The sequence below is a fragment of the Ovis canadensis genome, chromosome 9 (assembly GCF_042477335.2).
Source record: "Ovis canadensis isolate MfBH-ARS-UI-01 breed Bighorn chromosome 9, ARS-UI_OviCan_v2, whole genome shotgun sequence".
Taxonomy (NCBI): Eukaryota; Metazoa; Chordata; class Mammalia; order Artiodactyla; family Bovidae; genus Ovis; species Ovis canadensis.
Window position 1 is genome coordinate 20,759,363 of NC_091253.1, and position 22,542 is coordinate 20,781,904.

General features: G+C 36.4%; 2 pseudogenes; both read left to right on the forward strand.

The window, feature by feature from the left end:
• Window positions 1-276: 276 nt before the first annotated feature.
• LOC138445593 (mediator of RNA polymerase II transcription subunit 4 pseudogene) lies at window positions 277-1,172 on the forward strand (annotated as a pseudogene).
• A 6,358-nt stretch (window positions 1,173-7,530) lies between these two features.
• The window catches only part of LOC138446277 (stathmin-like), a 30,007-nt pseudogene continuing 14,995 nt past the window's right edge, over window positions 7,531-22,542 (forward strand).

Genomic DNA, 22,542 nt, shown 5'->3' on the forward strand with positions numbered 1-22,542 from the left:
ATACTTAAAAGGATGATTTGGGAGAATGGCATTGAAACCTGCATAATATCATATGTGAAATAAATCATCAGTCCAGGTTCAACGCATGATACAGGGGCTGATGAACTGGGATGACCCAGAGGGATGGTATGGAGAGGGAGGTGGGAGGGGGGTTCAGGATGTGGAACAGTGTACACCTGTGGAGGATTCATGTTGATCTATAGCAAAACCAATATAATATTGTAAAGTAGTTAGTTTCCAAGTGCGCAGCTGCGCGCACACCTGCCCGTGGGCACCATGGCGGCGGCGGCGAGCGGCGAGGAGGAGCGTCTGGGTGGCGGCTTGGGAGTGGCTGGCGGTAACAGCACGCGACAGCGGCTGCTCTCAGCGCTGGAAAATCTGGAGGTCTTGTCGAGAGAACTTGTAGAAATGCTGGCAATTTCAAGAAACCAAAAGTTGCTACAGTCTGGAGAGGAAAACCAGGTCCTGGATTTGTTAATTCACAGAGATGGGGAATTTCAGGAACTAATGAAATTGGCACTTAATCAGGGAAAATCCATCATGAAATGCAAGTTTTAGAAAAAGAAGTAGAAAAGAGAAACAGTGATATTCAGCAACTACAAAAACAGCTAAAGGAAGCAGAACAGATACTGGCAACAGCTGTTTATCAAGCAAAAGAAAAACTCAAGTCAATAGAAAAAGCAAGGAAAGGTGCTATTTCCTCTGAAGAAATAATTAAGTATGCACATAGGATTAGTGCAAGTAATGCTGTGTGTGCCCCACTGACCTGGGTCCCAGGGGACCCACGGAGACCATACCCAACTGATTTGGAGATGAGAAGTGGATTACTGGGTCAGATGAACAATCCTTCCACTAATGGAGTAAATGGTCATCTCCCAGGGGACGCACTTGCAGCCGGCAGACTGCCCGATGTCCTTGCTCCACAGTACCCATGGCAGGCAAGTGACATGGCGATGAGCATGCTCCCACCCAACCACAGTCACGACTTCCTGCTGGAACCTCCAGGGCACAACAAAGAAAACGAGGACGATGTAGAGGTTATGTCAACGGACTCTTCGAGCAGCAGCAGTGACTCTGATTAGAGGCCGTAAGACAAAAAGCATACAGAATTGAATACTATAGAAATCTGTTTTTTAAATGGCAAACGTGGAAAGCTAGCCAGGTGATGTTGGCTGTAGTGGAATTGTTCTGCCATTAAAAATCATAGTGGACTTTCTTTTTAAAGCCCAAAAGTTTGGTTTCAGTTCTAAACCACTAGGTTAATACTTTAAGAAAAATCACACTTTACTGTTGGGGTACAGCTTTTTCAGTTCAATGCTGTCTTAACTTGTTCTGTTCCAGTTGTGTTGGACTTGTGCATAGTACTGGAAATAAGATTTGAGGGGAATGACCCATGTGCATATCACTAATAGGCCTCCTGTAATTATTTAGAAAAGCATAAACAAGAGCAGCACGTCACTCAGTGTGCACTGTATACCAGAAACCTTCATTTGAAAGTAAAGGCTGTTATTTTCTGTCACAGGAAGAGGAGACGTCATCTCAGTTTATACTTTATGAATATTGTATTTTTTGTAAACAAACTTACTCTTGTTTGTAAAAAAATAAAAATTAAAATAAATAAACTTATTTTAAAAAAAGAGTCATGATTAAAGGGTTGCCTTTTGAACCACTGGGGGGGAAAAACCCTCTTTAGATAAATACAAACTCTCATTGAAATATGTAAGAAAAATTTTAGCAAAATTTATATTGTTCATGCTACAAATAATTTTCCATTTTCACAACTGTCAGTTATATTTAAATTTGTATACATTGTTAGCTTTTTACTCATGCTTCCTCTCACATGTTTTTTCTTCTGCCAAACACTGTTATTTATTGTCTCTGCTTCCATATATTTACAAACTGGCTTACTTCTTCATGTTTCCTATATCTGAGATCCATGCCAATTGATTTTATGAAAGCATTCTCCAGTGTACTCATAACTGCAGTTTCTCTTTATATTAAAAATAAATCCTCTAGATCTTAAGTTAAATTATTAAATGTGATCATTAAATATAATTAACTACACCAGATATTAGGTCTATGTATGTAAATAGAAAGATAATTTAGCTACTATGCCACATTTCCTGTATTCTCTCATTATTTAAAAACCTTTAAATGAGAAGAGACAAGTAGGACTCCAATGGGAAAATTCACATATAATCACTCCAAATAAACATTTTGTTCAGCAAGGACCTGGAACAGTATGCCAATGAAACTTCCATGAGAGTAGGTGAGAGATTATGTATGTAATTATTAGTATTACATCATTTGTCAATTCTAAAGCACTTACAAAATTTAGGAACTCAATCCACTGCCTGTGTTTATATTCTTATGTTTGAAATATCTATTATTTGGTAGCATATCTTACTCTGCTGTCTTTTCAGTTGTCATTAGCCTTATTCCTCCCTCTATTAATTTAGGGTTTGGTTTCTCAAATCCAAAGTCCCTACTAAAGTTTACAATGGCCCAAGTGCTTTGAGCACTTACTTTCTGCTCTTCCTGTTTGCTCATTGTGTTCAAATCTTACTGGCTTTCTCACTTTCCCTACATCTTCATGTGGCTGCTTCCTTTAACTTTATTCCATTCTCTGCTCAATTACTAACTCTCCAGAAATGTGACACCTGACCACAGTGTACATAATTCTCTAGTCCTTTCCTTGCACGTATCTCTACCAAAAGGTAGAATATGTTATATGTTTTGGATTCTGTGTCATCCACATTAGCATGTAAACTCCATCAGGCAGGTTCAAAACTTTTTCTATCCAATTACCACTGTATGCCCCATACCTGAAATGCAATGGAAATTAAGTAAATCAATATTGATGGGTTAATAAATACATAGCATTTAATAAGGTCCGCAACCAAGCTTAGGACTCAGGGCAATAAAAGTAAATGGGACTTTTCCTGTCTTCTCCCATACCTCTGTTCTATATTAGAGAAGCAGTGTTGTTGGCAAGGGTGGTGTGGTGGGTGGTGGTGGCTGTTGAGGAAGGGGAGAAGGATGATATGAACAAAACCTAAATGATTAGAGCAAGCATCAATGTCTGTTTCATCTTCACAAGCCCTGTTATCTAACTCTGGTGAAATCTGGGGATATTTTTCAGTATTATTCTTGGCTTAATTTACTGAGAATCAAGTAATAAATGGAGCCAAAGAAGTAAAAATTTAGAAAAAAATCTCTACACATTGAGTTTTGCTGCTTATGACAACCTCCTTACTATTCACTGATTCATTTCACATAAGCTCCTCCTGAAAAAATCAAAATTATTATTCATTATTTACAGATTAAAAATCAAATCTTACATGGGATAAGTTAATTGTGGGTCATTATCTTATTTGTAAATATTTCCAGCCTGTTGGTGCTAATGTTTTACTTTTAAGTCCTACCTTTCTGGGGTATTGTGAATAATTTATCTGACACCAGGAATCAGCTAACTACTGAAAACTGACCAAAATATTTCAAGTTAGCAGTTATGAGTCAACACAGAGCACAGACAGGTGACTTATCCCAAGAGTCAGAGCCTTTCTTTATCACACTGTATCCTTGGACACATGTGTTTCTTATTGAAGACTAAGTTAACAAATGAGTCTACACTGTTATTTGCCTATAGACAGCCCTTTGTCAAAGGGCACCAGCCCATCAGCCAGAGATGTATTCAAACTGATTCTCTTTTGGCAAGTCACACTTTTATCTCTCTCCCAATGCTCTGATGCATGTATAACTTTTATTGTGGTTTAGTTGATTGCCTGAAATTATTTTCCATTTCATGTAAATTTCCAAATGTCTTTGTGTGATTGGTGTTCACAGTTGAAAGAACATAAATTGTTCCCATTTCAGAAGGTGATATGTGAACATATTTCCCTGAGTTCCTTGAAACAAAGGCAGTTTTTGGGAAATCAAGTAATTGCTATTTATGTTTCTAGAAGTAGGTTTTACTTCGGTCTAAAATATCAACCTCATTTTGTGTATACTTGCATAACAAAATCTGTCGTCATTAGGTCAAATTATGTTTAACCGATTTGATATTCTTATCACATTTTAGAATTTTCCTAGGAGGTAAGTGTTAGTTTGGTAAGCTTAAGCATACACACTTAACATAAATTCAGATGGTCAGTTTAATTCAAAAAAAGTGAGGCAGGAATTGTAAGAAACCAAAATTACGAATTATTTAAGAAAAATGCTTATCTTGCTGCATTGTTTCAGTATGAAGTCTAATTTTTCAAGATTTTCCAGTTTAACTAACTTATCTATGTCATGGCACACTGATGGAGAATTTTACTAAGTTCAATGTTCCTGAGTCACTTCTATCAGGGAAACTGTGTAGAGCACATATGAGCTGTCATTTACCATTATCAGTTCTTCATTTATACCTTACAAGATGATGTGGCAGTTTTGGAATTTTTCTATGAGTGATGTTCCTGCACACATGTGTTATTGTGCATGCCTTGGCTTGACTAATAGTGTCATTTCCATTGTTCACTTATCTTGTTGAGAAATGATACATGCAAATTATATAATATTTTCATTTAATACTCATTATTTTCAATATAATTGTAGACATTGTAAATAAAATAGGAAAATAGACTTCATAGCATTCATCATTATCTTAGTGCTTATACTCATTAATAAATAATTCTGAGTCCATTCATACTGTGAATTTTAATTGATTAGTTTTCTTGCCTGGAGAATCCCATGGACGGAGGAACCTGGTGAGCCACAGCTCATAGGGACGCACAGAGTCAGACACAAGTGCAATTTCTTAGCACAGCACATTGATAGTTATGAATACCAGGGATACTTTTTCCACCAGATATAGTAAGTGTAGTTGCCTAAAGCTCACCCATGGCAATTTTATGAGCTTGTGAAAACGTTTTAATTTTAAACAATTTTTAGAAAACAAAGGAAAATATACATGATAATAATAAATAATAGTATTACAAATGTGTATAGCCTGGATTATATTATGTAATGTACATTATCTATGAGTTGCTATCTATATCTATATGTATCTATATCTATCTATCCAGCTATGTAGATAGAGAGAAGCAGAGAGACCCACAAAGGCAAAAGTATCTGAATCAATAATAGACCTAATATGACAAAAAGCCACTATTTTTAGAACATTATTACTTACTTCATTTATTTTCACCCCCATCATTACAGCTGCTTTGGATATCGTGGCCCTTCATTTACATTATATGCACATGATTTTATTGTATCCATCTGCCTTTTTCCCTTAAACTGGAACTTTAGTAAAAGATCATGCAACACACTAAGGAATATCATCCTGACAAAGTTGGCAATAATAGTGCAGTCCATCTGCATATGGGCATCTCCCACATGACTCTTGTTACCGTTGACAGAAACACATTCACCATCTCATTCAAATTTGCTAAGATGCTCTCAAGTAAATGCATCACCAAAAGCAGAAATAGTTCTCACCACTTCTATACAAAAATATCTTGAGTTGTCTATATAAGGAACCCCACGTGCCCAAAACTGTCCCATGAACCATTTTCACCTCTGAATGCAGGAGCTGTGGCCTCTGATGGCAGCTGTCCCAGTGTGTCTGGTCCTTGTGTTTTGGAATAACAGGGGCTACTGTATCTGGCCTGAATGAAAGTAGCACAGGGATTTTTTTTTTTGGGGGGGGGATTCTTTGTTTGTTTGCTTGTTTGTTTTCTTTTTAAACTCGTCTGCAACTACTTTCAACTTGTCCTTTCAATGCTTTGGTTGCTGGTTTTGTTTACTTTCACAGTAAACATTCACTTTCCTTCAAAGAGTCATGAAAAATAACATGTTTTAAATCATTATATGTATTCATCCAAATTTTTTGGCTCCTAGTTCTCTTCTTTCATCCTTCAAGCCAAAAATGGTGAGTTTGTACACTGCATCACTCTGACCTCCTCTTCGGTTTCCTTCCACTTTGGGGGAGTGATTATATTGAATCTCTAGTTAATCCAGGATAATACACTTCATTAAAGATCATTTGGTTAGACCTTTAATTTTATCTAAATCCTCTTTGTCCTTTATATTCATATGTATTTAATTTACATGTTCTGGAGGTTAGTATGTAACCATTTATGTTTGAAGGTCACTATTCTGACTACCATAGAGATGCATTGTAAAGTGTTCTCCTTGGATGAACTAAGGCTACTGAGTACTTCAATTAAACGTATATTTTGGATGATACCCTTTATTTTGTTTACAGTAGAAAACTGTTTTTATGGAAATAGAAGAGAGATGAATAAAGTGACTTTAAACTTTTAAAAACTAATATCATAGATACTATAATACATGAAGATTTTATGAATCAATATTTTACTTTAATTACGTTAAATTATATAGTTTATATCACAATGGGCAGATAACTAACATTTTTCCCAGTGAAGATTATTATCTTCCAATACAATTGAGAGCAGAAACAAACAACAACAACAAATTCCTAGAACTAAGTTCATGTGAATTGAGGAACCTGTGATATATTTGATGGGCCTTCTATAGTGTTTCAAATAAGATTGATACACATCTACTTAAATTGAATATTTACTAGGATTAATTTTCAGAATTGTGAAAGCATCTATTTTATGAGTACAAAGTAGAGGTAGTAGGAAAGATAGGACTTCTTGAAGAAAAGTTCTAGAAGAAAACAAAGACACTGCATTATATGACATCAGTCTCAGCAATAGATTTTCAGAACTGTGTCTGTAGGCAAAGGCAACAGAAACAAAAGTAAACAAATAAGACTATATTAGACCAAAAGGCTTTTGAAAAGTGAAGGAAACTATCAACAAAAGAAAACACAGCCTGCTGGTTGATAAAACATTTGCAAGCAATATAGGAATTAACACTGTTATAATAGAAGATTTTAATGTTCAAAATATGCAAAGTACTCATATAATTCAATATCAAAAGAACAAATAACTCAGTGGTAACGTGAACAAAAGGAGACGTCCCAGGTGGCTCAGTGGCTAAAACTCCACATTTCTTATGCAGGGGATATCGGTTCAATATCTGGTCAAAGAAAAAAGATCCCACATTCCATGGAGTGCAGCAAAAATAAAAGTTGGCAAAGGATCTGAATATTTTACCAAAGATGGCATACAGATAGCCAGCAGGTACATGAAAAGATGCTCAACATCACTGATCATCAGGGAGTGCAAATCAAAGTCAGAATATAATATCACCTGACACCTGTCACAACGACTATTATCAAAAAGACCACAAATAACAAAAGTTAGAATGGATGTAGACAAAAGAGAGCACTCATATATTGTTGAAATTTAAATTGCTACAGCAACTATGGTGTACAATATGTAGGTACCTCAAAAGTTAAAAATAGAATTGCTGTATGATTCAGCAATTCCACTCTTGGATATTTATCTGAAGAAAATTAAAACATTAATTTGAAAATATATATGCAACCCAATATTTGTGGCACCACTATTTACAAGAGTCATGATATAGAAGCTACTAGACAAATGGATAAAGATGGTGATAAATGATGATGATGATGATGATGATGTATGTGTGTCCACACACACAAAAGAATATTACTCAGGCATAAAGGGAATGAAAATTTGCCATTTGCAACAAGATGAGTGAATATAGGACATATTGTATTAGGTAAAATAAGTCAAACAGAGGTAGACAGATACTCTATGGCTTGCATATATGTGGCTCTAAAAAATCCAAACAAATAAGTGGTAATAAAAAAACAGAAATAGAGTCATGGGTGATACAGGGAATAAATAAGTGGTTGTCAGAGAGAAGAGTGATGGACTGGTGAGAGAAATCAGAGAGGGAGTTTGAGGAACAAACTTTTAGTACAAAATAGATGAATCACAGGTATGAAATCTTCAATGTGGGGAATATAGTCAATAACAGTGTAATTTATTTGTATGCTAACATATAGTAACTAGAATTATTGTGATGATAATTATGAAATGTATAGAAGTACTGAATTATTATTCCATGTAATAGGAACTAAAGTGTTGTAGATAAGTTGCATTTCAAAAAGAAACAAATAAAGAAATTTACAGGAAAATATTCAGATTTGTGGTCAGCAGAGGTGGGAGTTTGGGGAAAGTGGATTGGATGTAGACAATCAAAAGATAAAAAGGTACAGTTATAAGATAAATGAATACTAGGGATGTAATGGAAAAAATTATAAATATAATTAAAAATATTGTATGTTACATATAAAAAATGTTGAGAGTAAATCCTAAGCTTTCTTTAAAAAAAGAAAAAAAATCTTTTTAAACTCTGAAATACTAGAGTATGACATTAAAATTGATTATGATTTTACATGAAGTTTAAAATAAAAAAAAGATAGATTTCAGTAGAGAAGAAAAATATTCTAATTTCTTAAGATTAAATATGTGCAGGATAAAATTCAAGTTAACCCTGAAAATAAATACGAAAATTATTTGTTACACATAAGAATAGTAATTCAGAAGATAGAACATGTGGTTTTATTCGCTTTCAAGTGTTTTTAAATAAACGTCAAAGCCAAAAATTAATTTGTGAAAAATAAAATTTGCAATATCTTTACAAGAATGCGTTCATTTCCAACAGATTTTCAAAACAAATGGTAGTCATCATTATCAAATGGATTTTTAAGTTTGGAAAAGCTATTCCTCACTAGACATATCTCTTGACTATGGAGAATTTTTTCTTTCAAACTGATTTTGTCTTATTCTTTTTACCCAGGCTTCAAAGTACAGGAAGTTGCATTTGTTTAACCTACTTAACTGACAGTATTGTATAAAATACATAGCAAGCACAAAACAGCAACTGAATAAGACATTACCACCCAACAGAATTGAAAACTGCATAAAAGAGTTGGAATTATTCATATTTTGGCAAGAAATGTCTGTCACTCTGCCTATACTATTATTTTCTTTCCTATTCTATACCTTTAAAATGACATGTTGACATGAGTTATTTTTACCAGTAACAATTGAAGCTAGAACGTATTGGAAAACATTTTGTATGTTATTTTAATACTTGACATAAAAACTGTAAGTTGAAATCATGAAATTGTTGTATTACCTCTATCTTTTGATCCTACCCTCCCCTCATCCATTTGGGATTGCTTTATTCCTTGTTTGAAGGTCCCAAGCTATCATATTCATTCTATTTGTAAATTGAATATTGCACGGGATTTTGTATTGCTCAGAATAAATGCAATGCAATTCTAATTTTAAAAATATATATATTTAAATGACACTTTAAAAGAATCCAAATATGTAACGTGGCCATACTGCTGACTTTTAAACATTAGTATACAATCTCAAATAGTGTCCCCATTTAGAGCCTGTATGAATCCGTTCAACCCTGAAGGTGATATGCTCTTACTGTAAAAATGAAGGTAGCTTTTTAGATATGAAAATTAAAAAAAAAAAAAGGGCTACCTTCCTCAGTATACTTTCAATACAACTAAAATTTTGGTTTGGGGAGAAAAATGTAACTAATTGATCTGATATCATTAAGAAGTGTAAGACTATGTCAAAATTTAAAGTTTCATGAGACAAACTAACACCCTCAGTACACATTTTTTTTGCCCATTTGGTAAAAAATGCTGTCAGGAACCCTGATGTTATACTATAATCTCACAGTTGAGACCCTATCCTGAATTCTCTTAACAACAGTCTCTTAGAGGAGGTAAATGATTTCCATGAGACTTCATGTTTTTAAGTAGATAGTTGTGAATCCCTATGTCCATGGGATTTCCTGGCAAGAATACTGGAGTGTATTCTGTTGGTGGGAATGCAAACTAGTACAGCCACTATGGAGAACAGTGTGGAGATTCCTTAAAAAATTGTAAATAGGACTACCTTATGACCCAGCAATCCCACTGCTGGGCATACACACCGAGGAAACCAGAATTGAAAGAGACACATGTACCCCAATGTTCATTGCAGCACTGTTTATAATAGCCAGGACATGGAAATAACCTAGATGTCCATCAGCAGATGAATGGATAAGAAAGCTGTGGTACATATAGACAATGGAGTATTACTCAGCCATTAAAAAGAATTCATTTGAATCAGTTCTGATGAGATGGATGAAACTGGAGCTGATTATACAGAGTGAAGTAAGCCAGAAAGAAAAACACCAATAGTGTATACTAACACATATATATGGAATTTAGAAAGATGGCAATGACGACCCTGTATGCAAGACAGCAAAAAAGACACAGATGTGTATAACGGACTTTTGGTCTCAGAGGGAGAGGGAGAGGGTGGGATGATTTGGGAGAATGGCATTCTAACATGTATACTATCATGTAAGGATCGAATCACCAGTCTATGTCTGACGCAGGATACAGCATGCTTGGGGCTGGTGCATGGGGATGACCCAGAGAGATGTTATGGGGAGGGAGGTGGAAGGGGGGTTCATGTTTGGGAACGCATGTAAGAATTAAAGATTTTAAAATTAAAAAAAAATAAAAAAATAAAAACCCTAAAAAAAAAAAAGTATACTGGTGTGTATTGTTATTTCCTTCTCCATGGGATCTTCCCAACCCAAAGATCAAACCAGCGTCTCCTGCATTGGCAAGCAGATTCTTTACCACTAAGATCACTGAGAAGCCCTATGAATTTTACTGATCTTTAATTTTTAATGAATGCTGTCACCTTACTTCCAAAGTGTCTTTGTCAGCACGATTTCATCTATGTCATCATTTTATTTGGAATTCCTTCTCTCCTGTACAGTATTGTGTGCAGAGTTCATTTCCCGATGTAATGAACTGGACTAAGTAGACTTAGTTACAGCTATGAAGTCAAAAGCAACCCAAGTGCAGAGTAAAATCAACCAGTCTCCTAAGACATAACATAACCTCCCAGTTATTATCCTAACATACTGAAACCTTGTTCTGATTTCCGCATATGTGAAGAGTATTTTGTTTCTCTCAAGAAATTGTGCAACAAAATAATATAGTGAATCCCCATGTGAATTGTGATTCTTCTCATATTTTGCTTTCAAAAATTGCCAGGAACACAGTACACATCTGTAAAAAGCACCACAAAGTTTCCTATGATATTTATTGAAATAAATTTCACTAAAAAGAATTTTAAGATTAAAGTTGATAGATATTAAGTTACCTAAGGCATCAATCTAACAATCAATAAACTTTAACCATCAAGGTAAAAATGCAATTAATTACCTGTCATACCAGAAAACAAGCTAGTTCCTTAGAGGTTTACTCACATAGAAGTTTCTTCTATAGGAATTGTAAAGCACTGACACAGAAGGGGAAATAGTATGTGAGGTGTGTGTGTGTGCTTAGTCACTTAGAAAATACTATATTTCCTTCAAATTTCTTTGAAATAGTAAGGGCTATACTTTCAAACATTTGTATGAATATGCTGAAGTTACAAATAAAATTCTAAGAAAGTGCATTGGGAATTGAAGAACTTCAAATCAAATTATAAAATAAATAGTTTAAAAGTTTTGGAGATAAAAGGATAATATATCACACAAATCATATAATACTTAATGAAAATTATTTAGTATAAATTTATTTATTTTAATTGGAGGATAATTACTTTACAATATTGTATTGGTTTTGCCATAGATCAACATGAATCTGCCACAGGTATACACGTGTTCCCCATCCTGAACCCCCTGCCCACCTCCTACCCCATACCATCCCTCTGGGTCATCAGAGTGCACCAGCCTCGAGCATCCTGTTTCATGAATCAAACCTGAACTGGAGATTAATTTCACATGTGATATTATACATGTTTCAATGTCGTTCTCACAAATCATTGCACCCTAGCACTCTCCCACAGAGCCCAAAGGATTGTTCTATATATCTGTGTTTCTTTTGCTGTCTCAAATACAGGGTTATCATTACCATCTTTCTAAATTCCATATATATGCGTTCAGTTCAGTTCAGTTGCTCAGTCATGTTCGACTCTTTGTGACCCCATGAATTGCAGCATGCCAGGCCTCCCTGTACACACCAACTCCTGGAGTTCACTCAAACTCGTGTCCATTGAGATGGTGAGCCATCCAGCCATCTCATCCTCTGTTGTCCCCTTTTACTCCTGCCCCCAATTCCTCCCAGTATCAGAGTTTTTTCCAATGAGTCAACCTTGCCATGAGGTGGCCAAAGTACTGGAGATTCAGCTTTAGCAGCATTCCTTCCAAAGAAAACCCTGGACAGATCTCCTTCAGAATGGACTGGTGGGATCTCCTTGCAGTCCAAGGGACTCTGAAGAGTCTTCTCCAACACCACAGTTTAAAAGCATCTGTTCTTTGGCACTCAGCTTTCTTCACATTCCAACTCTCACATCCATACATGACCAATGGAAAGTCCAGAGCTTTGACTAGATGGACCTTTGTTGTTAAAGTAATGTCTCTGCTTTGAATATGCTATCTAGGTTGGTCATAACTTTCCATCTAATGAATAAGTGTCTTTTAATTTCATGGCTGCAGTCACCATCTGCAGTGATTTTGGAGCCCCCCAAAATAAAGTCTGACAGTGTTTCCACTGTTTCCCCATCTATTTCCCATGAAGAGATGGGACCAGATGCCATGATCTTCGTTTTCTGAATGTTGAGCTTTAAGCCAACTTTTTCCCTCCCCTCTTTCTCTTTCATCAAGAAGCTTTTGAGTTCCTCTTCACTTGGTGTCATCTACATATATGAGGTAATTGATATTTCTCCCAGCAATCTTGATTCCAGCTTGTGCTTCTTCCAGCCCAGCATTTGCATGATGTACTCTGCATATATGTTAAATAAGCAGGGTGACAATATACACACGGTCAACCCCGAAATCAGATTGATTATATTTTTTCCAGGCAAAGAGGGAGAAGCTCTATACAGTCAGCAGAAATAAGACCGGGAGCTGACTGTGGCTCAGATCATGAACTCCTCACTGCCAAATTCAGACTTAAATTGAAGAAAGTAGGTAAAATCACTAGACCATTCAGGTATGACCTAAATCAAATCTTTATGACTATACAGTGGAAATGGGAAATAGATTTAAGGGACTAGATCTGATAGATACAGTGCCTGATGAACTATGGACTGAAACTCATGACATTATACAAGAGACAGGGATCAAGACTATCCCCATGGAAAAGAAATGCAAAAAAGCAAAATGGCTGTCTGGGGAGGCCTTACAAAAAGTTGTGAAAAGAAGAGAAATAAAAATCAAAAGAGAAAAGGAAAGATATAAGGATCTGAATGCAGAGTTCCAAAGAATAGCAAGGAGAGGTAAGACAACATTCCTCAGTGATCAATGCAATGAAATAGAGGCAAACAACAGAATGGGAAAGACTAGCGATCTCTTCAACAAAATTAGAGATACCAAGGGATCACTTCATGGAAAGATGGGCTCGATAAAGGACAGAAATGATATAGACCTAACAGAAGCAGAATATATTAAGAAGAGGTGGCAAAAATACACATAACTGTGCAAAAAGGATCTTCACCACCAAGATAACCAAAAGGGTGTGATCACTCATCTAGAGCCATACATCCTGGATGTGAAGTTAAGTGGGTCTTGGAAACCATCACTATGAAGAAAGCTAGTGGAGGTGATGAAATTCCAGTTGAGCTATCTCTTTTTTTTAAAATATAAATTTATTTATTTTAATTGGAGGTTAATTACTTTACAATATTGTATTGATTTTGCCATACATCAACATGAATCCTCCACAGGTATACACATGTTCCCCATCCTGAACCACCCTCCCTCCTCCCTCCCTGTACCGTCCCTCTGGGTTGTCCCAGTGCACCAGCCCCAAGCATCCAGTATCATGCACCAAACCTGGACTGGCGATTCTATTTCAAATCCTGAAAGATGATGCTGTGAAAGTGCTGCACTCAATATGCCAGCAAATTTGGAAAACTCAGCAGTGGCCACAGGACTGGAAAAGGTCAGTTTTCATCCCAATCCCAAAGAAAGGCAATGCCAAAGAATGCTCAAACTACTGCACAATTGCACTCATCTCACATGCTAGTAAAGCAATGCTCAAAATTCTCCAAGCCAGGCTTCTGCAATACATGAACCGTGAAATTCCAGATGTTCAAGATGGTTTTAGAAGAGGCAGAAGAACCAGAGATCAAATTGCCAACATCCGCTGGATCATGGAAAAATCAAGAGAGTTCCAGAAAACTTATATTTCTGCTTTATTGACTATGCCAAAGACTTTGACTGTGTGGATCACAATAAACTGCGGAAAATTCTGAAAGAGATGGGCATACCAGACCACCTGACTTGCCTCTTGAGAAACCTATGTGCATGTCAGGAAGCAACAGTTAGAACTGGAGATGGAACAACAGACTGGTTCCAAATAGGAAAAGGAGTACGTCAAGGCTGTATATATATGTGTTAGTATACTGTACTGGTGTTTTTCTTCCTGGCTTTTTTCACTCTGTATAACAGGCTCCAGTTTCATCCGCCTTAATGAGATTTTTTAAACATAATAAATTCACAATACAATGAACATATAAAAATGTTATACAAAATTTGATATCTCAGAAACACGCTCAAAATAAGAAAATATGGTATTACAATAAGGAGATAAGACACAACTCTTCAATACATTTTCATGGAACAATTGAGTATATAAAAAAATATAATGCTTCATCTCCCAACATTTAGACATTAAATTGTTAAATGATTCAAATTTTAAATATAAATGAAGCAGAATAGAATACGTAAAATATTGAATAGTTAGTGATCTGAGATTTATCAAGGAAAGTTGCTTGCAAACCATTAAAGCAGGAGAAGCTAGAAAAGATGGATATAACTGACTATACAAAATGCGATATATATCTATCATGAAAAGAGAACCACAAACAAAACTGGGACTAACAGATACTTAAGTTGACATCTAAAACACAAATGAGTGTATGTTTTCATAATGTACAGGGAAACTATTCTAAATATGCTGTAAAATGCAAAATCAGTGAAGGAAAAGTGTGCTAAGGCAATTACCCAAAACAAAACATCTGCATGAAAATACATTAAAATTCAAAATATATATTCATTAATAGGCAAATTAAAGCCAATAAACAACATCACTTGTTTTATTTGGTGGGAATTTTTACAGCTCCAGGCCTGGGAGACAGCATCTTAAGGGACCCTGAAAGAACTGCTCCGAGAAGGCGGAGATCAGGAGAAAGAATCAGGTTATATAGAAGTTTGCAACAGAGGGCAGTTAGTCTGAGCACCAAAAGCATTTTTGTAGGGCTTCTCTGGTGGCTCAATAATAAAGAATCTGCCTGCCAATGCAGGAGGCACAGGCTCTGTCTCTGATCCGGGAAGATCCCACATGTCGCAGAGCAACTAAGATGGTGCACCACAACTACTCAGCCTGTGCTCTAGAGCCCGAGAGCTGCGACTACTGAGTCCACAGGCTGCAACGACTGAAGCCAATGCTCCTAGGGTCTGTGCTCTGCAACAAGAGAAGCCACCACAGTGAGAAACCCGTGCACCACAACTAGAAAGTCAGTTCAGTTCAGTCACTAAGAGGTGTCTGACTCTTTGCGACCCCATGGATGACCACAGGCCTCCCTGTCCATCACCAACTCCCGGAGTTTACTCAAACTCATGCCCATTGAGTGGGTGATACCATCCAACTGTCTCATCCTCTGTCATCCCCTTCTCCTCCCACCTTCAATCTTTCCCAGCATCAGGGTCTTTTCCAATGAGTCAGCTGTTTGCATCAGGTGGCCAAAATATTGGAGTTTCAGCTTCAACTTCAGTCCTTCCAATGAACATTCAGGACTGATTTCCTTTAAGGTGGACTGGTTGGATCTCCAAGCAGTCCAAGGAACTCTCAAGAGTCTTTTCCAACTCAACAGTTCAAAAGCATCAGTTCTTCAGCATTCAGTTTTCTTTATAGTCCTAATATCACATGCTTACATGACTATTGAAAAAAATCATAGCCTTGATTAGACACACCTTTGTTGGCAAAGAATTGTCTCTAGTTTTTAATATGCTGTCTTGGTTAGTCATATTTTTTCTTCCAAGGAGCAAGCATCTTTTAATTTCATGGCTGCAATCACCATCTGCAGTGATTTGGGAGCCCAAAATTAGTTTTCAAAACTCCTTTCCTTAGTAGTATTTTAATTGTGCTGTTTGGCTTTTTTAAAACAAATCAAACTCTCCATAAAGATAAATTTTACAATTGTTGTTTATTTAGATTTCAACACTTTAAGGGGAAAAAAAACCGCAAAACTTAAGAAAAAAGATATATTATTGATATTAACTGATATTTAACTTTAAAAGTTCTGAAATTGAATAAAATATCTTGTCACTGTTAAGTTGCAAATAGGATGTTTATAAAACATTTCTGTAGATGTCAAAATAAATTTTCACTCTTTATACATTTTAATTGCTCTGCTTAAACAGGTTGAAACAATTATATGTATTAGTCAAGACTACCGAATTTAGGGAAAAAATGTTTGCAAGGAAGAAAATCAGTTCTTTTCTCTATCTTTTATATTCATCAGATGAAACTTTGAAAGATAAAATTTTAATTTGTCTTTTGACAGATTTTGTTATTTGTCTGATCCACAACACTTTTCAAGTTATGTTGACATATTAAACTAGATAGCATATTGAAAAGCAGAGACATTACTTTGCTAACAAAGATCCCTCTAGTCAAGGCTATGGTTTTTCCAGTGGTCAAGTATGGATGCCAGAGTTGGATTGTGAAGAAAGCTGAGCGTGGAAGAATTGATGCTTTTTGAACTGTGGTGTTGGAGAAGACTCTTGAGATCCCTTGAACTCAAGGAGATCCAACCAATACATTCTGAAGGAGATCGGCCCTGGGATTTCTTTGGAGAGAAGGATGCTGAAGCTGAAACTCCAGTACTTTGGCCACCTCATGCAAAGTGTTGACTCATTGGAAAAGACTCTGATGCCGGGAGGCATTGGTGGCAGGAGAAGGGGACGACAGAGGATGAGATGGCTGGATGGCACCGCTGACTCGATGGACGTGAGTCTGAGTGAAATCCGGGAGTTGGTGTTGGACAGGGAGGCCTGGTGTGCTGCAATTCATGGGGTCGCAAAGCGTCGGACACAAATGAGCGACTGAACTGACTGACTGATTAGCTAACTTTAAATAAACCTAAAGTGCCAGCTGTTATTCTTGACAAATGTGGGTGAGATTATTCTAGTCACAAAGATTTCTGAAATCTGTAGGATGTTTTTAAAAATCTTTTGGTAATTTTATTTTTGAACATGAACAAAGACTTTTTTTTTTAATTTTTTCTTGTAGAAAAATTTGAGTCCATTTTGTGCTTAGTACAAACAAGCATACTAAATATTTTCAATTGTTTCCAACTCTTTCCTGTCCTATGAACTATAGCCTGCTAGGCTCCTCTGTCCATGCTATTCTCCAGACAAGAATACTGGATTGGGTTGCCAGGCCCTCCTCCAGGGGATCTTCCCAACCCAGGAATTGAAACTTTGTCTCTTACTTCTCTGACATGGGCAGGCGAGTTCTTTTCCACTATAGCATCACCTGGGATGTCCTTTGTGTTTTGTATAAGGGAACAAAAAATATAAATCAGCTTCAAAGACTGAGGCACAATGCTTTCTCCTACTTATAGTCACATAAATCTAACATAAGCATGCATTATATAGCACTATGTACCCTGTCTATACAGAAACTGATCTGGATTTACCATCTGTCTGTTTAAGGTAGGTTTTAGCATTTAAAATTCACCCAAACTTTGTTCCCATAACAGCGGTTCTGTTTTGCAGCTTTTATTGTTTTGCACAGTGTGTGGGTGTGTCCTCTTTCCCATATTATTATCCAATCTCTGTGAAGTGAGGATTCATGTGTTATCCTTAAAAAGAGTGTTTTATATTCATTGTAACTGAAGTATATAGTTAAGATATGGATAAAATTTTAGTTATAATATTTTTATGTGTCAACATTATTATGGCACATTATTTCAAGCTTTGGCCTTGTGGAACTGAATCTTAACTATTACTTTGATTGCAATATAATAAATTCAAGAATGGAATACAAAAGTTTTCTTCTTGTAAATTTATTTATATAATTTTGTCAATAGAAAGTTAGCTTTAATTCATGCCTGCCAATGTTAAATCTGCGGGCAACATTCATTAACGTCTTTAACAAAATTTTAAAAAGCTAACCAAAATTGTTTATTTTCTCATACAAAAAAATGTAAAAAGATAATTTTATGACTTATCAAAGTATTTTATAATAATTGCTTGAAACAGATTTTGTATATAAAATATTTCAGAGCATATCATATTTTAACAAATATAATACCAGTATTATAAGTCAGAGAAGAATTACTGATGTTAAATAGTACATGATATTTTTGTAACACTTGATTTGATGTATCTCCTGCTCTATCTTGGTGTATATTCTATTCTTCTGATTTATATTTTGGAATCAGTAGTAGATTTACAGTGAAGAAACAAGAAGTTCTCCCTGTCCCATTCACTGCTGCTAAATATTTTACAGTTCTACAAAACATGATCTATAAACCATCATCTTTTTCAGGAAACATGTTCCAAAAGAACCAAATACATGAGAAAATCAATGAAGTTTATCATTTTCTATAACATAACAAGCAGTATGTCTCACAGCATCAAATTATTTTAAAATAGGATGAAATTATCTATTCTAGCCTATAGATCAGCATGATAAAATCTATGAGAACATTTGCAAATGAATTTCTCTGTTCTCCTTTATTATTCCCATCATAAAGGTGTAAATTTCTGTGGGGCAAATTTCAATTCAAATTAATTTCCCTTATACAAAGCTATGACTTAGACGGTAAAGGATCTTCATGAAATGTGGGAGACTCATATTCAACCCTAGGGTCAGGGAAATCCCCTGGAGAAGGGGATAATGACCCACTCCAGTATTCTTACCTGGAGAATTCCATGGACAGAGGAGCCTGGTGGGCTACACTCTATAGGTTCTCAGAGTGAGATATGACTGAGTGACTAACACACTTTCACTCAAAATTATAAAATGTGTGTGTGTGTGTGTATGTTTTGGCTTTGTTGCTGTGCATTGCTCAGTCATGTCTGACTCTTTGCAACCCCATGGACTGTAGCACATCAGGCTTCCCTGTCCTTCATCAACTCTGGGAGTTTACTCAAACTCTTGTCCATTGAGTCAGTGATGCCACTGAACCACCTCATCTTCTGTCATCCTTCTCCTCCTGCCTTCTATCTTTCTCTGTATCTGGGTCTTTTCCAATGAGTCAGCTGTTCACACCAGATGGCCAAAGTATTGGAGCTTCAGCTTCAGCATCAGTCCTTTCAATGAATATTCGGGGCTGATTTCCTTTAGGATTGACTGGTTTGATTTCCTTGAAGTCCAAAAAACTCTCAAGAGTCTTCTTCAACATCACAGTTTGAAAGCATCAATTCCTCCAAACACAGACTTTTTATGGCCCATTTCTCACTGACTACTGGAAAAACCACAGCTTTGACTATAGGGATCATTGTAAGCAAATAATGTCTCTGCTTTTTAATATGCTCTCTAGTTTTGCTATAGCTTTTCTTACAGGGATAAACCATCTTTTGGTTTCATGGTTGCAGTCACCATCCTCAGTGTTTTGGACTTATATTACTTTCTTAAACAAAGAGAAAGTGTTAGTTGCTCAGTCGTGTCTGACTCTTGCAATTCCATTGACTGTAGCCTACCAGGATCCTCTGTCCATGGAATTCTCCAGGCAAGCATACTGGAGTTGGCTTTCATTCCCTTCTCCAGGGGATCTTCCTGACCCAGGCATCAAGCTGAGGTCACACACATTGCAGGCAGATTTTTTACTGACTTAGCCAAATTTAATTCTTGACCTCATTGTATTAATACTTTTTCTTATGTTGTCATGGCATATATAATACATTCTATGTCTTGAAAATCATCATGGGGATATTAAAGACTTTATACACTTATTTAAGTTCATGCATTTATTTATTTATTTTTATTTATTTATTTTTCTTTTCTAGCTACATCACAAGACTTGCAGGACCTTAGTTCCCTGACAAGAGATCGAATCCAGGATTGGCAATACTAAACACTGGAAGGCCAGGGAACCATGTTTAGCATACTTTTAAGATTTTTTTTTCTGAAGGTCACTATTACCTACTTTACACATACTTTTTTTTTTTTAATTTTGTCCTGAATAAATTGTTAAAGACTAAAATTGGAAGCTATTTTCAAAGTAGTGTGACTTACATTGTTGGCAACAGAAAATTAGTCTTCTCAATAATAATTAGGTTCAATTCAGTTCAGTTCAGTACCTCAAATCGTGTCCGAATCTTTGTGACCCCATGAATTGCAGCACTCCAGGCCTCCCTGTCCAACACCAACTCCCGGAGTTAACTCAAGCTTCCATCCATTGAGTTTGTGATGCCATCCAGCCATCTTATCCTCTGTCGTCCCCTTCTACTCCTGCCCCGAATCCCTCCCAGCATCAGAGTATTTTCCAATGAGTTAGCTCTTCGCATGAGGTGGCCAAAGTACTGGAGTTTCAGCTTTTGCATCATTCCTTCCAAAGAATACGCAGGACTTATCTCCTTGAGAATGGACTGGTTAGATCTCCTTGCATTCCATGGGACTCTCAAGGGTCTTCTCCAATACCAGAGTTCAAAAGCATGAACTCTTCAGTGCTCAGCCTTCTTCACAGTCCAACTCTCACATCCATACATGACTACTGGAAAAAATATAGCTTTAACTAGATGGACCTTTGTTGGCAAAGTAATGTCTCTGCTTTTGAATATGCTATCTAAGTTGGTCATAACTTTTCATCCAAGGAGTAAGAGTATTTTAATTTCATGGTTGCAATCACATTTGCTGTGATTTTGGAGCCCCCCAAAATAATGTCTGACACTGTTTCCCCATCTATGTCCCATGAAGTGATGGCACCAGATGCCATGATAATAATTTATTGAATATTGAGCTTTAAGCCAAATTTTTCGCTATCTTCTTTCACTTTCATCAAGAGGCTTTTTAGTTTCTCTTCACTTTCTGCCATAAGGGTGGTGTCATCTGCATATCTGAGGTTATTGATATTTCTCATAGTAATCTTGATTCCAGCTTGTGTTTCTTCCAACCCAGCATTTCTCATGATGTACTCTGCATATAAGTTAAATAAGCAGGGTGACAATTACAGCCTTGACATATTCCTTTTTCTATTTGGAACCAGTGTGTAGTTCCATGTCAAGTTCTAACTGTTGTTTCCTGACCTGCATATAAGTTTCTCCAGAGGCAGGCCAAGTGGTCTGGTATTCCCATCTCTTTCAGAATTTTCCACAGTTGATTGTGATCGACACAGTCAAAGGCATTGGCATAGTCAATAAAGAAGAAATAGAAGTTTTTCTGGAACTCTCTTGCTTTTTCCATGATCCTGTGGATGTTGGTAATTTGATGTCTGGTTCCTCTGCCTTTTTTAAAACCAGCTTGAACATCTGGAAACTTATGGATCACTTATGGCTGAAGCCTCGCTTGGAGAATTTGAGCATTACATTACTAGCGCGTGAGATGAGTGCAATTGTGTGATTGTTTGAGCATTCTTTGTCATTGCCTTTCTTTGGTATTGAAATGAAAACTGACCTTTTCCAGTCCTGTGGCCACTGCTGAGTTTTCCAAATTTGCTGGCATATTGAGTGCAGCACTTTCACAGTATCATCTTTCAAGATTTGAAATAGCTCCACTGGAATGTCATCACCTCCACTAGCTTTGTTCATAATGATGCATTCTAGGGCCCACTTGACTTCACATTCCAGGATGTCAAGCTCTAGGTGAGTGATCACACCATCGTGATTACCTTGGTCATGAAGATTTTTTTGTACAGTACTTCTGAGTATTCTTGCCACCTCTTCTTAATCTCTTCTGCTTCTGTTGCATCCATACCATTTATATACTTTATTGACCCCACCTATGCATGAAGTGTTCCCTTGGTATCTCTAATTTTCTTGAAGAGATCTCTAGTCTTTCCCATTCTGTTGTTGTTGATTTTTTTTTTCCTTTATTTCTTTGCATTGATTGCTGAAAAAGACTTTCTATTTTTCTTGCTATTCTTTGGAACTCTGCATTCAGATGCTTATATCTTTCCTCTTGTCCTTTGCTTTTCACTACTCTTCTTTTCATAGCTATTTGTGAGGCCTCCTCAGACAGCCATTTTGCTTTGTTGCATTTCTTTTCCATTGGGATGGTCTTGATCCTGGTCTCCTGTACAATGTCACGAACCTAATTCCATAGTTCATCAGGCACTCTATCTATCAGATCTAGTTCCTTAAATCTATTTCTCACTTCCACTGTATAATAAAAAGGGATTTGATTTATGTCATACCAGAACGGTCTATTGGTTTTCCCTACTTTCTTCAATTTAAGTCTGAATTTGGCAATAAGGTGTTCATGAACTGAGCCAGTCAGCCCCGGTCTTGTTTTTGATGACTGCATAGAGCTTCTCCATCTTTGGCTGCAAAGAATATAATCAATCTGATTTCGGTGCTGACCATCTGGTGATGTCCACA